At 38.5% G+C, this 17,485-nt stretch overlaps 1 long non-coding RNA gene and 1 pseudogene across 1 annotated transcript; both read left to right on the top strand.

The window, feature by feature from the left end:
- The first annotated feature begins 2,095 nt into the window (after positions 1–2,095).
- Positions 2,096–13,997, top strand: LOC107723327 (myosin heavy chain, fast skeletal muscle-like; annotated as a pseudogene).
- LOC107723341 (uncharacterized) lies at positions 2,730–3,072 on the top strand. Its single transcript, XR_001637916.1, has 3 exons — positions 2,730–2,759; positions 2,878–2,905; positions 3,006–3,072. It is a non-coding gene; the product is annotated as an uncharacterized LOC107723341 (long non-coding RNA).
- Positions 13,998–17,485: the final 3,488 nt, after the last annotated feature.

Genomic DNA, 17,485 nt, shown 5'->3' with positions numbered 1-17,485 from the left:
TGGAACAGATGTGTTTATAGTCGTTTCTTGACGATGGTTAAGGACTCAGCTGCTGGGATTGAGTTGGGCAGGTCATTCCACCAGGAGGGAACAGTTAATGAGAAAGTCTGTGAAAGTGATTTTGTGCCTCTTTTAGATGGCACAATAATACGCCGTTCACTTGCAGAACGCAAGCTTCTAGAGGGCACATAACTCTGAAGTAATGAATTTAGGTAAATGGGTGCAGAGCCAGTGGTGGTTTTGTAGGCAAACATTAATGCCTTGAATTTAATGCGAGCAGCTACTGGTAGCCAGTGCAAATTGATGAACAGAGGTGTGACATGCGTTCTTTTCGGTTCATTAAAGATTAATCTTGCAGCGGCATTTTGGATTAGTTGTAGAGGTTTGATAGAAGTGGCTGGAAGACCTGCCAAGAGAGCATTGCAATAGTCTAGCCTGGACAGAACAAGAGCTTGAATAAGGAGTTGTGTTGCATGTTCTGAAATAAAGGGCCTGATCTTCCTAATGTTGAATAAATCAAATCTGCAGGACCGGGCAGTTTTAGCAATGTGGTCTGAGAAATTCAGCTTATCATCAATCACAACTCCAAGGTTTCTAGCTGTTTTTGAAGGAGTTATGGTTGATGAGCCTAACTGGATGGTGAAATTTTGATAAAGTGATGGGTTTGTTGAAACCACAAGCAGTTCTGTCTTATATTTTAAGCAAAACATTTGCAAACGTTTGTGAAAATGGTTTACACTGATTAAACAATAGATATGCTGTTAAAAATGAGGTATTTGTACACTATGTTGTCAGCTGTTAGTGGAACATAGTTAATGTGATGAACTACACATGTGCTTATAACCTTGAGACTAATTGGTTACAAGTCATTGTCAACTACATAACACGGTCAACATCTTCAGGTCTCTTTGTTGTTAAATACAGTGTACTTAAAAATATCACAAAATAATTAATATTGAGACTAGTTCCGAAAATAAAATTTTTATACCTATTTCTATAACAACACTCAGGCTAAATAACTTTTACTTGAGAGGTTTTTCTTCATTTCAAATACTTATCTTGAAGTCGGAAAAAAAATCCATTATGCAGTAGTGATGCTTCTGCATAGTGATGACAAAGCCAAGCTGTTCTACATATGTCTCCTTGACATTTACATTAAATGAGAACTAATCCATGTATGTCTAAGCCAGTCTTGGTTCATGCTGACTGGTGTATCATAATACATCTGTTGACATTGCATGCTTCTTTTGAATCAGTGTTGAATGTCATCAGAATTAATCAGTTACATCAATTAAATTGATTTATCAAACAAAAGTATCATATTTGTCTAAAATTTACATTCATCTAAACTTCACAAACAAAACAGTGAAACAATACAAAATGTATGCTCTGGACAAAAAATAGCATATGCAGTACAGTAAGCCATTTCCATCTTTAGAATGATTGTCAGTGCCAAATGTTTCAGCTGATCGATTCCTTGACTCCCATTTGTGCCATCTTAGACATTAGTTAGCCATATTTAGCTTCTGCTTGACTAGCAGAACAAATCCAATATAAGGCGGTATGGACAAGCCCTGAAGACTGTTCAGGAGGCTGCTGTGTTCGTGATTGTGGTGAGAACATTACTGACAACTCTACTGTTTGTCATTGGTTGTAACAAATACACGTACAATAGATGATGATTAGATAAAAACTGGAGAAATGGATGGCTATCAAATATTCTGGATATTTGCATTCACACTTTTTCAGTATTACTAAATGTAGAGATATGAAAAGCGATTTCACATAAATGTATGGTAATAACATTTTGCTAATTAAATTAGAGGAAAACAGAAAACGGAAAGGTCACATGACTTTTAAATCTATTGCAGGGCTGCTGGAAAAACATCACTAGTGGGAAGGAAAAAGGTAAACAATATTTGTGTTGGTAATAACTGAAAAGCCATTTGTCATTTCTAGTTCATGGAAAGTTATTTTTGACAAGTAGTAGTGCAAATGAATTGCCAATATGGAAAAAAGTGTACAGTGATGAGGTTGTCTTGTAAATAAGAAATAAAATAAAAGTATCCTCTCTTCACTGGAGTAAGCCGACACCATGAGTACAGACGCGGAGATGGCCGTTTATGGCAAGGCTGCCATTTACCTCCGTAAGCCTGAGAAGGAGAGAATCGAGGCTCAGAACAAACCGTTTGATGCCAAAGCTGCCTGCTATGTGGTTGATGATAAAGAGCTGTACGTCAAGGGAACAATCAAGAGCAGAGACGGTGGCAAAGTCACTGTTATTGTGAATGACACTAAAGAGGTGAAATTTCAACATTCCACGAAAACTTTTACTTATTTAATCTTACATATTTTTTTGATCGTTCTAATTTAATGGATCAAATTTATAGGAGAAAGTTGCAAAGGAGGATGACGTCCATCCAATGAATCCTCCCAAGTTTGACAAGATTGAGGACATGGCCATGATGACCCATCTCAATGAACCCTCTGTGCTGTATAACCTCAAAGAGCGTTATGCCGCATGGATGATCTACGTAAGTTCTGGAGCAAAGTAAAACAGTGTTTAAGTTAATTTTGTCTGTATTTTTGCAATCTGACCACTTTGCTAATTTCAGACCTACTCTGGGCTGTTCTGCGCTACCGTGAACCCCTACAAGTGGCTCCCAGTGTATGATGCAGAAGTGGTGGCAAGAAGCGTATGGAGGTCCCACCCCACATCTTCTCTGTCTCTGACAACGCCTATCAGTTCATGCTGACTGGTAAGCTCTGATTTATGTGATATGAATTATTTATAAGTTGATTTTAGTATGTCAAATTCACATTCATATATTTTTTAATGAAACAATCGCTGAAACATTATTACCTTTGAATTTACAGACAGAGAGAACCAGTCTGTCCTGATTACGTATGTATCTAGCCTACTGTTAGAGATGTCGAGAACGATTACATTTTGCTCTTGTGGAACTTCTACATTTCTTATCATCATTTCTCTTCTCATAAACCAGTGGAGAATCTGGTGCTGGAAAGACTGTGAACACCAAACGTGTCATCCAGTACTTTGCCACAGTTGCAGTTCATGGGGGCTGTTCTGCGCTACCGTGAACCCCTACAAGTGGCTCCCAGTGTATGATGCAGAAGTGGTGGCTGCCTACAGAGGCAAGAAGCGTATGGAGGCCCCACCCCACATCTTCTCTGTCTCTGACAACGCCTATCAGTTCATGCTGACTGGTAAGCTCTGATTTATGTGATATGAATTATTTATAAGTTGATTTTAGTATGTCAAATTCACATTCATATATTTTTTAATGAAACAATCGCTGAAACATTATTACCTTTGAATTTACAGACAGAGAGAACCAGTCTGTCCTGATTACGTATGTATCTAGCCTACTGTTAGAGATGTCGAGAACGATTACATTTTGCTCTTGTGGAACTTCTACATTTCTTATCATCATTTCTCTTCTCATAAACCAGTGGAGAATCTGGTGCTGGAAAGACTGTGAACACCAAACGTGTCATCCAGTACTTTGCCACAGTTGCAGTTCATGGTGACAAGAAGAAAGAGCAGACTGCCGGTAAAATGCAGGTATGAGATATAAAACATTATTCTGAAAGATAGTTTTACAATAATCTCACTCAATATGATATGTGAATTTGTGAAATGCCTACAAACAGTGTTTAGAAATGAAAAAGAAAATTAATGAAACCCCTTCAAACATCAAGCAGGGCTCTCTTGAGGATCAGATTATTGCTGCCAACCCTCTGCTTGAGGCTTATGGTAATGCCAAGACTGTGAGAAATGACAACTCCTCTCGTTTTGTAAGTCAAGCTATTTTTATATTCAAACATAATTTAGAAATATTTAGCTTAGCTTTGTTGAGTATTTTTTCTATATATATATTTTTTCGTTTTAGTCATTTAGTAATTGTAACAGTACCACAACTCAAATGTTAATTTTATTTTAAACAGGGTAAATTCATCAGAATTCATTTTGGCACATCAGGAAAACTGGCTAGTGCTGATATTGAGACATGTAGGTGGACATAATTTTAATTATCCATCCTGCACATTTGTCTGTCACGCTTCAGATGATTGTGACTTAAGTGCATTCTCTCAACAGATCTGCTGGAGAAGTCTAGAGTGACATTCCAGCTTTCAGATGAGAGAGGCTACCACATCTTTTACCAGATGATGACCAACCATAAGCCTGAGCTGATCGGTAGACGCACATATTTTATTTAACATTTACTATATTGCACAGATAATATTGTAAAATTCTATGTAATAAATGCTTTGCGTATTTTACAGAAATGACGCTCATCACCACCAACCCCTATGACTTCCCCATGTGCAGTCAGGGTCAGATCACAGTGGCAAGCATTGATGATAAAGAGGAGCTGGTTGCTACTGATGTGAGTCAATGCTGTTTTTTTAAATAACAAATTCAATATAAATATGGCTGACCATAGAGCTCGTTCTTTTCTGAAATTTCCAGACTGCTATTGACATTCTGGGCTTCACTGCTGAGGAGAAGATGGGCATCTACAAGTTCACTGGAGCTGTGCTCCATCATGGTAACATGAAGTTCAAGCAGAAGCAGCGTGAGGAGCAGGCTGAGCCTGATGGCACAGAGGGTGAGAATAAATACCAATGTGTGTGATCGCATGCAGTGCTTTGATTTGAGAGATCCACATTTATATTTTCTTTAAAAAAAAAATATATATATATATTTTTTTTTTTGTTGCTACTTTTACATTGCAGAGGCTGACAAAATCTCCTACCTTCTGGGTTTGAACTCTGCTGATATGCTGAAGGCTTTGTGCTACCCCAGAGTAAAAGTCGGAAATGAGTTTGTGACCAAAGGCCAAACCGTGCCACAGATGTGTAGTAATATATGTAGTAACATATCTCCGTCATGTCCTTTGTGTTCAGCCTGAAAATCATGATTGAATCTGACTAATTATAGGAAATCAGAAAGTACTGAATAAAAATTCACTCTATTCTTACAGGTGTACAACTCTGTTAGTGCCTTGTGCAAATCAATCTATGAGAGGATGTTCTTGTGGATGGTCATTCGTATCAACCAGATGTTGGACACAAAACAACAAAGAAATTTCTTCATTGGTGTGCTGGATATTGCTGGCTTTGAGATCTTTGATGTAAGAATCTTTTATGTTTATCTCTCTTTATGGCAAATAGAGTCACATTCAGCCGCCAGTAAATGATCCTGTTTCTTTCTCCAGTTCAACAGCATGGAGCAGCTATGCATCAACTTCACTAACGAGAAACTGCAACAGTTTTTCAACCACCACATGTTTGTGCTGGAACAAGAGGAGTACAAGAAGGAGGGCATTGTTTGGGAGTTCATTGACTTTGGCATGGATTTGGCTTCTCACTGTCTATTCTCAAAAATCTTATATTTTTGTAATAAACAACATTCTTTTATAAACAGCCCATGGGTATCTTCTCCATCCTTGAAGAGGAGTGCATGTTCCCCAAGGCTTCAGACACTTCCTTCAAGAACAAGCTGTATGATCAGCATCTTGGCAAGTGCAATGCTTTCCAGAAACCAAAGCCTGCCAAAGGCAAGGCTGAGGCCCACTTCTCCCTGGTCCACTACGCTGGAACTGTGGACTACAACGTTTCTGGCTGGTTGGACAAGAACAAGGATCCACTGAACGAGTCTGTTCTGCAGCTGTACCAGAAGTCTTCTGTCAAACTGCTGGCTACTCTCTACCCACCTGTTGTTGAGGGTAATGAGGAAAAAAGTGTTACTAATACAATTATTGACATTAATTTTACCAACCTTTGATTCAGTTTTGCTCTTTCTTTCTTGTTTTTGCATTTATATGTGTTCATTTGTATCTTTATCTGAATTTATCTATTATAGAGACTGGTGGTGGCAAGAAGGGAGGCAAGAAGAAGGGTGGTTCCATGCAGACTGTGTCTTCACAGTTTAGAGTATGTCTTTGTTTGAGACCAAATGTGAATAATGATGCATCTGAAAGCAGTTACTGTACATACGCTTGCTTGACTCTAAGTCAGAGAAATTATATATCAACAAGTCAGACAATGTGACTAAGAAAGCTGTAACTTTTCATGATTAAACAGGAGAACTTGGGCAAGCTCATGACCAACCTGAGGAGCACTCACCCTCACTTTGTGCGTTGTTTGATTCCCAATGAGTCCAAGAATCCAGGTAAAGAAATAAAGTGCTTACAGATATTCTGGCATTAATACAATATTTAATGCTTTTATTAATTTACCAAGCTCATGATCTAAACTGCTCGTTATAGGTCTCATGGAGAACCACCTGGTTATCCACCAGCTGAGGTGTAACGGTGTGCTGGAGGGCATCAGAATCTGCAGAAAGGGCTTCCCCAGCAGAATCCTCTATGGTGACTTCAAGCAGAGGTAACAGGGACCACATGAAAACACCATTTACTGTATGAGGCTCTTAATTAGAAGATATGAAGCATTTTGATTGACCTTCAACAGATACAAGGTGCTGAATGCCAGTGTAATCCCAGAGGGACAGTTTATTGACAACAAGAAGGCTGCTGAGAAACTCCTGGAATCCATCGACGTTGATCACGACCAGTACAGATTTGGACACACAAAGGTTTATATTCTACTTTACAGCATTTAAAACATTTAATGATCATGATTTATTGCATAAGATTATTCTGTTTAAATCACTGTCTTGTGATTTATTATATATTCAGGTGTTCTTCAAAGCTGGTCTTCTGGGTACTCTTGAGGAGATGCGTGATGAGAAACTGGCTGCTCTGGTCACAATGACTCAGGCTGTCTGCCGTGGTTACCTGATGAGGAGAGAGTTTGTGAAGATGACGGAGAGGAGGTGAGGAATGTCATGAAAGGAACACAACCTCTGATTCTTATATTTACCCATTTCAGTTAGTATAAACCTTTTATCAGTGGAAAAATTTATACCAATGATTCATACCCCACATGACTTCAGAATGTCAATGTATAATCAATAAAATTTGCTCCTCTCTATGGCAAAAAAAAAGTATCTGGGAAAATATTTAAGATTTAGTGATATTTACAACAACCATGTTTTTTATTTACTATTTTGTGTCAATACAGAATTCAGAAAAAAAACATGGCACAATGTACCGTTACCCATATTTTGAATTACACATTGCATTGTGTTGTGATTTAGGGTTAAAGAAAATGTCTGAAAACTAAACTTATAATGTCTTGGCAGAAAAGTACCTTTTCTGTTTTTATGCATATTTTTTACTTACATTTTTTTTATACATGTAAGACATGTGTAGGAAGTATTGTGTTGACAAGTATAAAAATAAGTGCATTTACCAATTACTAATTATCTAAATGATTTAATCAGGGATGCAATTTACACCCTCCAATACAACATCCGCCCATTCATGAACGTCAAACACTGGCCATGGATGAAGGTTTACTACAAGATTAAGCCTCTGCTGAAGAGTGCTGAGACTGAGAAGGAGCTGGCAACCATGAAAGAGGACTATGCAAAATGCAAAGAAGGTCTTGCCAAGGCTGAAGCCAAAAAGAAGGAGCTTGAAGAGAAGATGGTGGCACTGCTGCAAGAGAAAAATAATCTGCAGCTGCAAGTAGCATCTGTGAGTATACCTACTTGAATTAACTGAATTTTATCTCCATTAAAATGGAACAAAATGGTTTCCAAAGAAATAGCAATCTATTTTCCTAACAGGAATCTGAGAATCTCTCAGATGCTGAGGAGAGGTGTGAGGGTCTGATCAAGAGCAAAATCCAGCTTGAAGCTAAACTCAAAGAGACAACTGAGAGACTGGAAGATGAGGAAGAAATCAATGCTGAACTGACAGCCAAGAAGAGGAAGCTGGAGGATGAGTGCTCTGAGCTGAAGAAAGACATTGATGACCTGGAGCTCACCTTGGCTAAAGTGGAAAAGGAGAAACATGCCACTGAGAACAAGGTTGGAGATTTTGTTGGTTTAAGATTAGATTAATCGTTTTATATGATGTTATGGAATCTAAAATGAGCTCATTTGTAACAAAAAACAGGTCAAGAACTTGACTGAGGAAATGGCAGCTCAGGATGAGAGCATTGGCAAACTTACGAAGGAGAAGAAAGCCCTCCAAGAGGCACATCAGCAGACCCTGGATGATCTCCAGGCAGAGGAGGACAAAGTCAACACCCTGACCAAATCCAAGACAAAGCTTGAGCAGCAAGTTGATGATGTGAGTCATCATAATTAGGTTATACTTTGAATATATAATTTTGTATTTTTCATACCTTGAGTAGAAGTAGTGACTAAATATTAAAGAAATGCATAAGGTGTATAACTTGTCACATGTTAAAATGAATCAAATAATAATGGTGCTAATAATTAATACACTTAATTAACACAATACCAACTTCAAATTGCTTAGCTGGAAGGTTCCCTTGAACAAGAGAAGAAGCTCCGCATGGATCTTGAGAGAGCAAAGAGAAAGCTTGAAGGAGACCTGAAATTAGCTCAAGAGTCCATCATGGACCTTGAGAATGACAAGCAACAATTTGAGGAGAAGCTGAAGACGTAGGAAGTTTTTGTAAACTCTTACAAAAATAATGGTTATCATTTATTTCAAATCATTCATTGTTCCCCTTTTACACACAGAAAAGACTTTGAAACAAGCCAGCTGCTCAGCAAGATTGAAGATGAACAATCTCTGTGTGCTCAACTCCAGAAGAAGATCAAGGAGCTTCAGGTATTTCTTGATTTTTTTCTCTCTGTTAAAGGCAATGGTAAAATAAAGACTAATAATGTTTTATTAACGCCACTGTAGGCTCGCATTGAGGAACTGGAGGAAGAGATTGAGGCTGAGCGTGCTGCTCGTGCCAAGGTTGAGAAGCAGAGAGCTGATCTCTCCAGGGAACTTGAGGAGATCAGTGAGAGGCTTGAGGAGGCTGGAGGAGCCACTGCTGCTCAGATCGAAATGAATAAGAAGCGTGAAGCTGAATTCCAGAAGCTGCGTCGTGATCTTGAAGAGTCCACCCTCCAGCATGAAGCTACTGCTGCTGCCCTCCGTAAGAAGCAGGCAGACACTGTGGCTGAGCTGGGAGAGCAAATCGACAACCTCCAGCGTGTCAAGCAGAAGCTTGAGAAAGAGAAGAGTGAATACAAAATGGAGATTGATGATCTCTCCAGCAACATGGAGGCTGTTGCTAAAGCAAAGGTTTGACAATTGGTTCTTAAATCTTTTCAAGGAAATATATCAAATATGGTTAAGATTCTTTAGAAACAAATGATTTCGTGGTTTACAGGCCAATCTTGAGAAGATGTGCCGCACACTTGAGGACCAACTTAGTGAAATTAAGTCCAAGAATGACGAGAACCTTCGCCAGATAAACGACCTCAGTGCTCAAAGATCAAGACTTCAAACTGAAAATGGTAACAATGGAAACAAAGTCTCAAAATTACATAAAATTTTTTTCCTTCACTACCAAAATGCCTTAATATATATATAAATATATTTTATTTAAATATAAAAACTTATAGTGGCAAACATTTTTATATACCGGGAGCAGTACACTTTAAAGCAATAATGTCGGCTATGCGACTCTTCTTAGAGGGTTTTAAGCATGTCGTGGTTTAGTGTAATACAGTCAAACAGAAACTAGACTGACAGCAGTGCACCAAAATGAATGCAAGTAGTCCATGTAGTTTATCCACTATAGAGAACTGCCAATATGCTATAGAAAAACATTGCTTCTTCCATTCATTAACGTAGATATATAACATTTTCTCCACCATCCTTATATCTTGCCAATTTTTTGTAAATGTAAATCTCTAAAGGTGAGTTTGGCCGTCAGCTGGAGGAGAAAGAGGCTTTGGTTTCTCAGCTCTCCAGAGGCAAACAAGCTTTCACTCAGCAAATTGAGGAGCTTAAATTATGTGACTTTGTCTCCTAGGCTAAGAACGCACTGGCCCATGCTGTGCAATCAGCCCGTCATGACTGCGACCTGCTCCGTGAGCAGTTTGAGGAAGAGCAGGAGGCAAAGGCTGAGCTGCAGCGTGGAATGTCAAAGGCCAACAGTGAAGTTGCTCAGTGGAGAACCAAATATGAAACTGATGCCATCCAGCGCACTGAGGAGCTTGAAGAGTCCAAGTATGAACATCAAAAGAGTTGATTAATATGTGTTCATATGGAAAAGTATTTCATGTTAAAACTGATGTTTACAAATGCATTACAGGAAGAAGTTGGCTCAGCGTCTGCAAGAGGCAGAAGAACAAATTGAGGCTGTGAACTCCAAATGTGCCTCTCTGGAGAAGACCAAACAGAGACTCCAGGGTGAGGTGGAGGACCTCATGATTGATGTGGAGAGAGCCAATGCTTTGGCTGCCAACCTTGACAAGAAGCAGAGGAACTTTGACAAGAGGGTGAGGTGGATGACCTCATGATTGGTGTGGAGAGAGCCAATGCTTTGGCTGCCAACCTTGACAAGAAGCAGAGGAACTTTGACAAGGTAAAAAAAAAAAAAAGTCATACTGTGATAAGATATTCTTTCCAAAACAGTTGTGTGGTCGTTTTTTCGGCCTGCTATAAGTTAAACAAACCTGATCTTAATATGTCTCCATTAAAGGTCCTGGCAGAATGGAAGCAGAAATATGAGGAAGGTCAGGCAGAGCTGGAAGGTGCCCAGAAAGAGGCTCGTTCACTCAGCACTGAGCTGTTCAAGATGAAGAACTCCTATGAGGAGACTCTGGATCAGCTGGAGACCCTCAAGAGAGAAAACAAGAATCTGCAGCGTAAGATTGAAACATTAAAAAGTAAATATATATGATTAATGAATGCCAATAATGATAGAGATTATATTTTTCCTTTCTACAGAGGAGATTTCAGATCTGACAGAGCAATTGGGTGAGACTGGTAAGAGCATCCATGAGCTGGAAAAGGCCAAGAAGGCAGTGGAGACTGAAAAGGCAGAGATTCAGACCGCCCTGGAGGAAGCTGAAGTGAGTATCTGGAGTTTAATATGTAATTCTGGCTAGAACCATTATACTGTGTTATTAATGCATATTTTCATTCTAAAATTTAAATATTGTTTTTATTTTTCAAAGGGCACCCTGGAGCATGAGGAGTCCAAGATTCTCCGTGTCCAGCTTGAGCTTAACCAGGTCAAGGGTGAGATTGACAGGAAGCTTGCCGAGAAGGATGAGGAGATGGAGCAGATCAAAAGGAACAGCCAGAGAGTCACTGAATCCATGCAGAGCACTCTGGACTCTGAGGTCAGGAGCAGGAACGATGCCCTGAGAATCAAGAAGAAGATGGAGGGAGACCTCAATGAGATGGAGATTCAGCTGAGCCACGCCAATCGCCAGGCTTCTGAGGCCCAGAAACAGCTCAGGAATGTTCAGGGACAACTCAAGGTATATGACTTCTCTTTGGTTCATGGGTTCAGTAATATGTTTGTATAATCTAAGCTATGTTATGTAAAGGCAAACAGAAAGCACATCAAAAGCTTACTGTAATTCTATTGTTATGTTCAGGACGCCCAACTGCACCTTGATGATGCTCTGAGAGGACAGGAAGACATGAAGGAGCAGGTGGCAATGGTGGGGCGCAGAAACACTCTCATGCAAGCTGAGATTGAGGAGCTGAGAGCTGCTCTGGAGCAGACAGAAAGAGGCCGCAAAGTGGCTGAACAAGAGCTGGTGGACGCCAGTGAGCGTGTTGGGCTGCTGCACTCTCAGGTAATGGCACATTGTTTTTATGATAAGATTAAGGAAATTGAGAGCCTCATTTGCAATGTTCGTACTGTTGCTTTCCATGTTGCAGAACACAAGTCTCCTGAACACCAAGAAGAAGCTTGAGACTGACCTTGTTCAGATCCAGAGTGAAGTTGACGGCACTGTACAGGAAGCCAGAAATGCAGAGGAGAAGGCCAAGAAGGCCATCACTGATGTGAGAAGCAGTAGCTGCCTGATGATTCACAAAACACTTGTATAAAATGTCAAACTAATATCTATCTAAAAAAATGTTGAACTAATATCTATCTATATTACTGCAAAAGGCTGCAATGATGGCAGAGGAACTCAAGAAGGAGCAGGACACCAGTGCTCATCTTGAGAGGATGAAGAAGAATCTGGAGGTCACAGTGAAGGACCTGCAGCACCGTCTGGATTTTGTGCTCACAAAACATTTCTTATTATTAATTTGTGACAATAAAGTGATTTGATTTGATTTGATGAATGTTGAAAACACTGCTTCTTAATGCTTTCGTGGAAACCAAGAATGGCCCATTTCAATGTCAGAACAGCAAATTTCTTCAAAAGGCAACGAGTTTGCAAGCATGATATAAACACCAGAAATTAAACATTGTCATAGTCCAGTGCTCACTTATGCTTCAGTAACTCACATTTATTTAATTCAATCACATCTCAGCTGGATCATTGCAACTCTCTATATTATGGTGCTTCGAAGACTCAAATTTCCCGTTTACAAGTAGTTCAAAATGCAGCAGCTAGATTGCTGAAGGGATGTAAAAATTTGATCATGTTACGCCCCTTCTGAGATCTCTACATTAGCTCCCTGTTCAGTATAGAATTGAATATAAAATCTTATTACTTGTCTATAAATCCTTAAATAATCTAGCACCATTTTATCTGATGGACTTACTCCACCCTTACACTCCTAAGCGAGGACTTAGATCGGGAAACAAATTCCTCCTTAAGATTCCCAGAACCCGCTTGAAAACAAGGGGCAATAGAGCCTTTGAAGTGGGTGGCCCCACTCTGTGGAATAATCTCCCGAACAAAATAAAAAAGGCTTACAGTTTATCTGAGTTTAAATCCAGTCTCAAAATTAATTTGTTTGTCTCGGCTTTTAACATGTAATTTTATCTTGTTTTATTGTCTCTAATTGGTTAGTGATTTTGTGTTTCTTTTTCTGTGTATTAGTATTGTAATTATTGTACAGCACTTTGGTCGGCCTGCGGCCGTTATTAAATGTGCTTTAGAAATAAATGGAACATGGAACTAATAATCTGTAAGCCACGTTACAATTTTTCCCCAAATTTAGACCTCTTAAAATGATAATTAAGATTTTTCTTATTACATTTAATATGTTTAAGACTTTTTATGGCCTTGCATTTGATATAACTGAATTTAAGTATTCAAGACCTGCAGGGAATAGTATATCTGAATGGAGTTCAAATTACTGTTTACTGGCAATAATGATGATGATGATGATGAAGATGAAGGTGATTTTGTTAATGATTACATGAACATCATATCCTCATGCACTCTTGTCAGTGAGACATCCTATTATTCTTATAGTCTGAAAAAAAAAAGAATTGCCTGGTGACATGCACCAATCTATGGCAAACTGATCCAATTAAATATCTAAGGTGACAGTATCAGATACTCCTATTTGATGGAGCAGAATAAACATTTGGAATATGAAATGGCAATGTATGAATGAGTTTACTGAAATGGGGTTAGTGTAATAAACACAATCATGTTTTGGTTAATCAAATAAATAAGCATGCAAAAGCCACATAGGCCTAAATTAGTAGCAGGAACATGTCCACAAATACAGCTAAGGTCTGCAATGTCACTACCCCAAATATTTTTGAACTCAGATTTTTTAAGCATCAAAGACAACCTTCACTGTCAAGACAAGAGCAAGATTTTATCAATCTTGTTCATTGTTTGACGAATTCATCTGACAGTCATATAAGTTATAGGTATTTAATTATTTTGAAGTTAAACTAAAAACATAAAAAAGACAGCCATGCCATTTTACTGGAGCCAATTTTAGAACAGTCACAGTTCTAATATTGCAGTCACACGCAGGTTTTTATTTTATTTTTTACATATAAGGCCCACCAAGATATGGTGTAAATTTATTAACTCCTGCAAAATTTAACTCCTGCATTGCTTGCAGAACAAGTACAGTATAAAGAGCTGGGGCAGGACTGGAGACTGTTGTGTTCAGAAGTCCAGGCCAGCTTGCTTGTGGTGAGAGAAAACTTTCATTTCATTTTCATGAACATGTACACAGTTTAGAAAAAAAATGTATGGCATCTTACATAATAATAATTATCAACTGTTAGTAATTCAATTACAGCTAATATTTGTAAATGTTTTAATGAAAAAGCATGGTTTTAATGTATAACATTGTACTTTGTATATTACAGTATTGCAGACATTCATCAGAAGTGTGTGGGATTGTGGTAAGGTAAAGATGCTATATTAAACTAAAGACATTTTATGGGGAAAAATAAACAGACTGAAAAGTGCATTAGTGCTCTGGCATAATACTTGTTTTAGGATATATAATCAACATCCAGGCTTTACTGCAGGGTTTCCTTAAATCTGGCCCTAACAGTGAACTCTGCTCTGCAGAGTTTAATTCAAACCCTGATCAAACTGGAGTACCTGTAACTTTCATGTAACTTGCAGGTGTCTTTGATTAGGGTTGGAGTTAAAACTCTACAGTAACTAATTTTACATAAAGTAGAAAATTACTGATCTAATACTGAATTTCTGTGACAATATTTATATTCTTGAAGTGAGATGCCACCATGAGTACGGACGCGGAGATGGCCGTTTATGGCAAGGCTGTCATTTACCTCCGTAAGCCTGAGAAGGAGAAAATCGAGGCTCAGAACAAACCATTTGATGCCAAAGCTGCCTGCTATGTGGTTGATGATAAAGAGCTGTACGTCAAGGGAACAATCAAGAGCAGAGACGGTGGCAAAGTCACTGTTATTGTGAATGACACTAAAGAGGTGAAATTTCAACATTCCACGAAAACTTTTACTTATTTAATCTTACATATTTTTTTGATCGTTCTAATTTAATGGATCAAATTTATAGGAGAAAGTTGCAAAGGAGGATGACGTCCATCCAATGAATCCTCCCAAGTTTGACAAGATTGAGGACATGGCCATGATGACCCACCTCAGTGGCTCCCAGTGTATGATGCAGAAGTGGTGGCAAGAAGCGTATGGAGGTCCCACCCCACATCTTCTCTGTCTCTGACAACGCCTATCAGTTCATGCTGACTGGTAAGTTCTGATTTATGTGATATGAATTATTTATAAGTTGATTTTAGTATGTCAAATTCACATTCATATATTTTTTTATAAAACAATCGCTGAAACATTATTACCTTTGAATTTACAAACAGAGAGAACCAGTCTGTCCTGATTATGTATGTATCTAGCCTACTGTTAGAGATGTTGAGAACGGTTATATTTTGCTCTTGTGGAACTTCTACATTTCTTATCATCATTTCTCTTCTCATAAACCAGTGGAGAATCTGGTGCTGGAAAGACTGTGAACACCAAACGTGTCATCCAGTACTTTGCCAGAGTTGCAGTTCATGGTGACAAGAAGAAAGAGCAGACTCCTGGCAAAATGCAGGTATGAGACAAAACTATGATATATATATTACTCTGAAAGATATTAAAGATGAATACTGAATTACTCTTGTCTCACACAATATATGATACAGTATGTGAAATTAAAAAATGTCTGCAAACAGTGATTACACATACAAGAGAAAATAACTGAAACCCCTTCAAATATCACAGGGCTCTCTTGAGAATCAGATCATTGCTGCCAACCCAAAAGCTTGAGGCTTATGGTAATGCCAAGACTGTGAGAAATGACAACTCCTCTCGTTTTGTAAGTCAAGCTATTTTTATATTCAAACATAATTTAGAAATGTTTAGCTTAGCTTTGTTGAGTGTTGAGTTTTTTTTTGTTTTGTTTTTTTCGTTTTAGTAATACAGTACAGCAACACAAATGGTAATTTTATTTTAAACAGCTAGGGTAAATTAATCAGAATTCATTTCGGAATCAGGAAAACTGGCTAGTGCTGATATTGAGTCATGCAGGTGGACATAATTTAAATTATCCATCCTGCACATTTGTCTGTCACGCTTCAGATGATTGTGACTTAAGTGCATTCTCTCAATAGATCTGAGAAGTCTAGAGTGACATTCCAGCTTCCAGATGAGAGAGGCTACCACATCTTTTACCAGATGATGACCAACCATAAGCCTGAGCTGATTGGTAGACACACATATTTTATTTAATATTTACTATATTGTACAGATAATATTGTAAAATACTCTGTCATAAATGCTCTGTGTATTTTACAGAAATGACGCTCATCACCACCAACCCCTACGACTTCCCCATGTGCAGTCAGGGTCAGATCACAGTGGCGAGCATTGATGATAAAGAGGAGCTCAATGCTGTTTTAAATAACAAACTCAATATAAATATGGCTAATCATAGAGCTCGTCCTTTTCTGAAATTTCCAGACTGCTATTGACATTCTGGGCTTCAGTGCTGAGGAGAAGATGGGCATCTACAAGTTCACTGGAGCTGTGCTTCATCATGGTAACATGAAGTTCAAGCAGAAGCAGCGTGAGAAGCAGGCTGAGCCTGATGGCACAGAGGGTGAGAATAAATACCAATGTGTGTGATTACATGCAGTGCTTGGATTGAGAGATCCACGTTTCTATTTTAATGAAAAAATTATGTAAATAATAGTTGTTGTTTTTTTTCAAATTTTAAATAGCAAATTAAGAGGCTGACAAAATCGCCTACCTTCTGGGTTTGAACTCTGCTGATATGTTGAAGGTTTTGTGCTACCCCAGAGTAAAAGTCGGAAATGAGTTTGTGACCAAAGGCCAAACAGTGCCACAGGTGTGATCTACAGCGGATCTAAAATATTCATAATTAATTATAACTAGTTATGATTAATTATTCATATTTCCCATGAGCTGATTCGTTACATAATATACGTAGTAACATATTTCCAGCACGTTCTTGTGTTCAGCCTGAAAATCATGATTGAATATAGCAAATCAGAAAGTTTTTAATAAAAATTCACTCTATTCTTACAGGTGTACAACTCTGTTAGCGCCTTGTGCAAATCTATCTATGAAAGGATGTTCTTGTGGATGGTCATTCGTATCAACCAGATGTTGGACACAAAACAACAAAGAAATTTCTTCATTGGTGTGCTGGATATTGCTGGCTTTGAGATCTTTGATGTAAGAATCTTTTATGTTTATCTCTCTTTATGGCAAATATGTCACATTCAGCCACCAGTAAATGATCCTGTTTCTTTCTCCAGTTCAACAGCATGGAACAGCTGTGCATCAACTTTACTAACGAGAAACTGCAACAGTTTTTCAACCACATGTTTGTGCTGGAACAAGAGGAGTACAAGAAGGAGGGCATTGTTTGGGAGTTCATTGACTTTGGCATGGATTTGGCTTCTTGCATTGAGCTCATTGAGAAGGTTTTTACTGGTTTATAAATGTATCACTTTCCATTTTCCATTCTCAAAATTACCAAGTTTTAGTAATGTTGCCAGGTAACAAAGAGTAGTCATCATAAGAATTGCCAGCGGTCATGCCTATCCGTCATTAAGGCGGGCGTACACGGTGCGATTTTTGCTGTCGTACGAGCTCGCAGGCGATTTTT

The sequence above is a fragment of the Sinocyclocheilus rhinocerous genome, unplaced genomic scaffold (genome assembly GCF_001515625.1).
Source record: "Sinocyclocheilus rhinocerous isolate Xijiao unplaced genomic scaffold, SAMN03320098_v1.1 scaffold1476, whole genome shotgun sequence".
NCBI classification, from domain to species: domain Eukaryota; kingdom Metazoa; phylum Chordata; class Actinopteri; order Cypriniformes; family Cyprinidae; genus Sinocyclocheilus; species Sinocyclocheilus rhinocerous.
The sequence above is the reverse complement of the archived record's forward strand: the minus strand, read 5'-3'. Positions and strand labels throughout refer to the sequence as shown.